This window comes from Eutrema salsugineum, unplaced genomic scaffold (genome assembly GCF_000478725.1).
Source record: "Eutrema salsugineum unplaced genomic scaffold, Eutsalg1_0 scaffold_10, whole genome shotgun sequence".
NCBI classification, from domain to species: domain Eukaryota; kingdom Viridiplantae; phylum Streptophyta; class Magnoliopsida; order Brassicales; family Brassicaceae; genus Eutrema; species Eutrema salsugineum.
The window spans coordinates 749318-756534 of NW_006256908.1; the positions used below are offsets into that span (position 1 = coordinate 749318).

The window sequence follows — 7217 nt, forward strand, 5'->3', positions numbered from 1 at the left end:
CAAAGAGGGTGTTTGGTCATATTAGACTTGGAACCTTATGCTTGTTAATTGCTTATTCACTAATGGGAATTAGTCTTGATTAAGTAATTTGCAAAGTGATTTCTGTCATGGGAATGAATTAATCTGAATTGGAAGTCTAGACTAAAGAATTGAAAGTGTTGCATTGTTTTCTTAGCATCATGAATTAAGCATTGAAAGCACCCTGATCAATGATCACATATAGAGGTTTAGCTTTATCTTATTTTTGAATTTGAGTCTTTGTTTTGTTTATCTTGTTGCTTGTTCTTAATTACTGCTTGTTCTTTTTTGCTTTATGTTTTTAGATCACCTTGTTACCAACTCATCTGCTTATTAGACTTGAATTAAGATAGATCCTCATAGTTCTAGTGTCTAAAATCTCTCCATTTGGATTGATACCTCAAGTGCTGCAATGACATGAGTAGTAGAGGAAATGATCAAGGATTGAAAAATTCTTACTATCAATTTGGCGCCGTTGCCAATTGGAGATTTATTCTAGCATTAGGACTTTGGATCTTCTTGAGATCAAGTCATTTTATTTTGTTTTACTGATTACCTTTCAAGTGCTGTCTTTGTTTTCAGGTGTCTGAACACCAGAAGTCAAAGAGAAAGAGCTGTGCACATTGAGAGGTTGGATATGGATCAAGGGAAACAGGCTCATGGTGGTAATGGAAACAACCAGAATCAGCAAGAGCCACCACCTCCACGTCCAAGACAAGTTGTGGGAGCTGGTGATGAGGCCAATACTCAGGGTCAGAGATATGGGATCAAGCTCCTACACCTGAAAACGATTTTGAGATCAAATTTGGCTTGATCAATATGGTAAAATCAAACAAGTTTCATGGCTTGGCAGTAGAAGACCCATTAGATCACATTGACAACTTTGATATAGTTTGTGATCTAACTAAGATGAATGGAGTGAGTGAGGACAGTTTCAAGTTAAGGCTATTCCCTTTCTCTCTAGGAGACAAAGCTCATCAATGGGAAAAGTCTATACCTCAAGGATCAGTCACAACATGGGAGCAATGCAAAAGAACATTTCTAACCAAGTTCTTCTCTTCATCAAGAACAGCAAGGCTAAGAAATGAAATCTCAAGTTTCATTCAGAAGAACCATGAATCCTTTTGTGAGGCTTTGGAAAGATTTAGAGGGTATACCATGCAATGCCCTCACCATGGATTCTCAGATTCTCAGCTGTTAAGTACCTTCAACAGAGGTGCTTTACTAAAGGTCAGACTCCTCTTTGACACTGCTTCAAAGGGTAATTTCATGACCAAGGAAGTCAATTGCAGCGGGAGAGCTCCAAAACGCGGGAGAGCTCCGAAACGTGGTCAACAGCAATGACCTCGTCCCTAATGAACCACAAGAAAGAGCTGAGCCAAGCGGCGCGGCTGAACCCGCAAATCCTCCCCGACGAGGCGATAACTCCAAGCGCAACAGAAGAGGCGAACCTGAAGAGCGACCCGAGCCGAGGCAAAGGATCAATATGATCATGGGTGGATCCCAATACTACCAAGATACCGTCTCCTCCATCAAAGCCTATCAGCGCCAAGCCAAAGCGAAGGAGAATTGGACAGAACCAACCGACATCCCAAATACAGTGATCTCTTTCGCCGAGGAGGAAATGGCAGGAATCGATAGACCCCACAACGATCCGTTGGTGATTGAGTTAACAATCAGGGATCATGACGTAGCAAGGGTGCTCATCGATACTGGAAGCTCGGTGAACGTCATCTTTTGGGAGACACTCAGAAGAATGGGAATCGACCTCGGTAGAAGCAATCCCCAAACCTCTAACCGGATTTTCAGGAGAAACAACGATGACTATGGGAGCGATCAGGCTCCCTGTGGTAGCTGGCGGAGTCACTAAGATCGTCGAATTCTGCGTCACCGATCACCCAGCAATCTACAATGTGATTATGGGAACTCCATGGATCAACAGGATGAGAGCGGTCCCCTCCACCTATCATCTCTGTCTCAAGTTCCCGACTCCAACGGGTGTCAAACGATCTGGGGGAATCAGAAGGAGTCACGAATGTGCTGCCTAGCAGAGCACAAGCTGAGGAACCCCGTCACCGACGCACGAGCAGACATAGATCGCAAAACGATGAAGACGGACCGAGAGCCTGCGAACGAGCTCTCGAAACTCTTATAGCAATTATAGATCGCGGAGAGCCGCGAAACACGCGCCGAGCCGGTATGTGATGCAGTAAACTCAGTGTGCATAGACAAAGCGCGTCCAGAGCGATGCGTCGAAATCGGAGCAAAACTGGAAGAACCTATGAGAAGCGAACTTCTTTCTCTCCTCAAAGAGAACATCAACACTTTTGCCTGGACAGCGGAGGACATGCCGGGCATAAGCATCGACGTAACCTATCACGACCTGAACGTGGACCCAACTTTCAAACCAATCAAGCAAAAAAGAAGGAAGCTCGGACCCGAACGAGCTAAAGCGGTTAACGACGAAGTGGAAAGATTGCTCAAAGTAGGGTCGATCGCCGAGGCCAAGTATCCAGACTGGCTCGCAAATCCAGTAGTTGTGAAGAAAAAGAAAGGCAAGTGGCGGGTCTGTGTAGATTTCACCGACCTCAACAAGGCATGCCCAAAAGACAGTTTCCCTCTACCGCATATCGACCGGCTCGTTGAAGCCACTGCGGGAAATAGGCTGTTAACATTTATGGACGCGTTCTCCGGCTACAATCAGATCCTGATGCATCCTGATTATCGGGAAAAAACGGCATTCATAACTGATCGCGGGATATACTGCTACAAAGTCATGCCGTTCGGGCTCAAGAACGCAGGAGCACATATCAACGGCTCGTCAATAAAATGTTCGCGGCTCAGCTCGGAAAAACCATGGAAGTATAGATCGACGACATGTTAGTCAAATCACTCAAGGAGGAAGACCACGTCGCGCATCTACGGGAATGCTTCGAGCAATTGAACAAGCACAACATGAAACTAAACCCAGCGAAGTGCAGATTTCCGGTCACCTCGGGAGAATTCCTCGGCTATCTGGTAACTCACCGAGGCATAGAAGCAAACGCCGAGCAGATTAAGGCATTAATCAAGATGCCCTCTCTGAGGACGAAGCGCGAAGTGCAAAGGCTCACAGGAAGGGTCGCCGCGCTAAACAGGTTTATCTCCCGTTCCACCGACAAGTGCCTGCCTTTCTACGACACCCTTTGGGGAAACAAGAAATTCGAGTGGGACGAGCGATGCGAAGCAGCTTTCCAAGAGTTGAAGAATTATCTGGCGAGCCCACCAATCTTAGCAAAACCAGTCGAAGGAGAGCCGCTCTTCCTCTACATCGCCGTATCTGCTACAGCTGTGAGTGGAGTGCTTATCAGAGAAGAACGATCCGAGCAAAAACCCATTTTTTACATCAGCCAGACACTGACCGACGCCGAGACCCGCTACCCCCAGATCGAGAAGGTCACCCTAGCTGTCGTAGTCTCGGCTCACAAACTGCGCCTGTATTTTCGATTATTGTGCTCGCTACACTTCCGCTGCGCTCGATCCTACACAGCCCGAGCCAATCCGGTCGGCTCGCCAAGTGGGCCATAGAGCTGAGGGAATACGACATCGAGTATCAGAACAGGGCGTCTGCAAAGTCACAGGTGCTCGCAGATTTTCTCATCGAACTTCCAGCCGAAGCAACAAACGAGCCAATCCCAGACGAAGTGTGAACGCTGCACGTCGACGGCTCGTCATCTAAGCACGGTTCAGGAATAGGAATCCGCCTCACCTCTCCCACAGGAGAGATACTGGAGCAGTCGTTTCACCTAAACTTCCACGCCTCGAACAACGAAGCAGAATACGAAGCACTGATCGCCGGTATACGTCTAGCGCAGGGAATCGGAGTTCGAAAGATAAGAACCTTTTGCGATTCACAACTCGTAGCATGCCAGTTCAACGGAGAGTACGAGGCGAAGGACGGACGAATGGGAGCTGATATATTCATAATTTGCATCATTTAGGATGCATAATTCATTCCAAATCATGTTTTATTCCATGCATTTTAGGTCTTTAGGGTTTGTTTTAGAACTTCGTAGATGCATTAGGTCCCAATGAGTCTTTGCATTTTTTTAATGTTTATCAGGTGTATTTAAAGCTGAAAAGATGAATCCAGGAGGTGGAATGGTGATCAAGGCTTGAAAAATGGTGAACTTGTGGTTTTGGAGGTTATCGGCCATTCTCGCGTACCAGGAAAGTTTTTACCGGCCATTTTCATGTACAGCGGGTCGACCTTATAGGCCAAAACGCGTACCGCTAGTGGATTGTATCGGCCAAAATCTCCGGGTGCAGACACGTTTCCGAAATCGCCTGTCCAGGGAACCTTCCGGTCCGATTTAGTTGGCGGGTGATTCATCAAATTTGGAGGGGATTGGATTACGGTTCCATAGCAAGTAGAATCATGGAATTCGGACGCGTGAGCAGAGAGTTAAGCTCGTCGGAAGAAACCCCTATCTTGCTGCTGTTTTGGACCAAACAGATAAGCTCTGAAGAATGCGAAGGACGGTGTACTTCCAGGCCGATTCAGTTTCTGGGGCCTTCATGAGAATCGGAGACATTTGAGTCTTCTTTCCATAACGTCCGAGATCATTCAATTCGAAGCTATGAGCAGGAAGATACGGTCTCCGGAATGAACACATGTCTAGACGCCTCTCTCTGTTCGTGTAAATGCACTGCAAAGATGTGCCCTCCAGGAAGCCATCCACTTCCCAAGCACCGAAGCTTCCTTCCCCAAAGTTGGAGATAAATGAGTCCTCTGTCTTCATCAACCGGAATCACTCAATTCGGACAAGTGTCGTAGACGTTACACTCTCCGGAATGCGAAGTGGTCCAAGCTGCTCTGAATGCTGCGAGATGGTCTTGCGACTTGGTTAACCCGCAGACCTGAAGATGAATTCCTGAAAGCTGATGCTGCGAGTTAGAAGTGCGGGTAAGCTATCACTGGATGAGGTCTGAGGCTCCCGAGCAAGAAAATTGCTAAGTCCACAACCGTGCGACTCCGGCATGCGAGTTGGCCGCGCCTGGAACCAAGCCGCACGATCACTCGCAATCTACTCCGAATTGAGCCTGCGACCTGAGTGCAATGGAGACCAACCCGCACGGTTTGTACACTCCCCAGAAACCGCGTTGGTTCTGCGAGTTGAAGAAGAAGAAGATTAAGCCGCAGCAAGACTCGCAAATCACTCCTACTTGGGCATGCGGCTAAGACAAAGCGATTTAAGTCTCACAAGACAAGTTCTTCATCTACTGCGACTTGGGCATGCTACCTGGGAGACACTGGACCAACCCGCAGGATTCCCACTTTATCCATTAAAGCCGGGTCAGGACCCAGTTTGTACGCTGACCCGGTTCGTTTTTAGAGAGATATAAATACTTTTTAGAGTTTTTTCTGAAAAGACTAAGCTATATTCCCTTTTGTCTCTTGCCTATTTTGTGAAAAAGACTCCACCAAGAAGAGAAATATCGATTTTTGGGTTTTTAATCAAGAGAGTTTAAGAGATCTTTGTGTTTTAAAGCTGCTTTCTTCTTAATCTATCATCTCCATCTCCATTTCTTATCATTAATCATGCTAATCTTCTCAACTTGCAAAGGTTTAAGAGAGATTAGTATGATTAGTGAGTAGTCACCTTAATGAGGTTCTAGATGTGTAGGTTAGGTAGGGTGCTAAAGTGTTAGATTAGGAGTGCTTAGAGCTAGATTCATTGATTCATCTCTCTAAACAGTTGTTCTCTATGCTAGATCCTTGCATATCACTTGAGATCTAGATTCTGGGAATTTCATGCACCAAAAGTGTTTGATGAAATTTCTGAAAGAGCTGTATTAGAGGTTTGAGCATTTTCTGCATGATGATGTATTCTTATTTGCTTGAATGATCTTTAAGAACTGTTTATTAATGCATATTGATTCATATTTCACAAATGGGAATTTGGTTTGAAAATGGATTAGTATAGGGGTTAATACCTTCATGAGAGGATTAACCTAGATTAGAGTTCTCAATCATTTGAATCATGTCTCATCATTGTCATTAGCATTTCTAGTTTAGCACCAAAGCACCCTAACCAACTATCATGTCTAGAATCTCATGCCTCCATCATATCATATTCACATCATTTGTCATTGTCATTAGTCTTTAATCCTGTTTAAGTTTGTAGTTGTCATTAGTTAACCAAAACCACTCTTGTTTGCTTGAATTAAGAACATGATCACATAGTTTAGTGTCTAACACCACATCTGGATTGATAAACCCCTTGTACTACAAGACAGGGGATTGATAACCTCTATAAAGAGCCTTGAAAACTCTTAGTTATCAATTGGCGCCGTTGCCAAATTGTGGTTTGTTTAGCATTAAGCTCTGATCTGTTCTTGAGATCAAGTGCTTACTTTCTTGTTATTACTGATTACTTTCAAGCTCTATTTGTGATTTCAGGTGTATGAACACCAGGTCTAGATCAAGAAGCTGTGGTCCACCTTTCCCTCTCAACGACAATATCAATCTTTTGGTACCAAGGAGGACAAGGGACAGACGTGGAAGACAAGTTGATCAGACTGAGATGGAAGAACAAAGAGATCACGTGGTGGATATAGAACAACCGGTTCAGGAGCAACAGGCTCAAGGTAATGGAGCTGGTAATGGAGTTGGTCAAGGGCTTCATCAGGGTAATGTTCATCAGGAACAGGTGCACCATCAACAAGCTTATGTCCACCAGGGACAAGCTCAAGCTCATCAACAGAGGCATCAGGCCAATGTTCAGCAAAGACAACAAGTGCACCACCAACCCCAACCTTTCCAACACCAACAAAGAAGATATGAGCAACCCCAAGTATATGTTGGAGAGAATGACAGGGCCAAAGCTCATCAGTATGGAGCTGGTATTCAGGCACCACCTGTGCAAAACAACAACTTTGAAGTGAAGGCATCATTGCTGAATATGGTCCAGAACTCAAAGTTCCATGGGTTAGCAATGGAAGATCCCTTAGAACACTTGGATCAATTTGATAAGGTGTGTGATCTGACCAAGATTAATGGAGTTTCAGAAGACAGCTTCAAGCTAAGACTATTCCCATTCAGTCTTGGTGACAAAGCTCATCAATGGGAGAAGAATCTTCCAAGAGGCTCCATTCAAACCTGGGAGCAATGCAAGCAACCTTTCTTATCTAAGTTCTTCTCCACCTCAAGAACTGCA

General features: G+C 45.2%; 1 non-coding gene across 1 annotated transcript; it reads right to left on the bottom strand.

The window, feature by feature from the left end:
* Positions 1–1092: 1092 nt before the first annotated feature.
* LOC112081672 lies at positions 1093–1199 on the bottom strand. The gene has a single exon (XR_002896594.1). It is a non-coding gene; the product is annotated as a small nucleolar RNA R71 (small nucleolar RNA).
* Positions 1200–7217: the final 6018 nt, after the last annotated feature.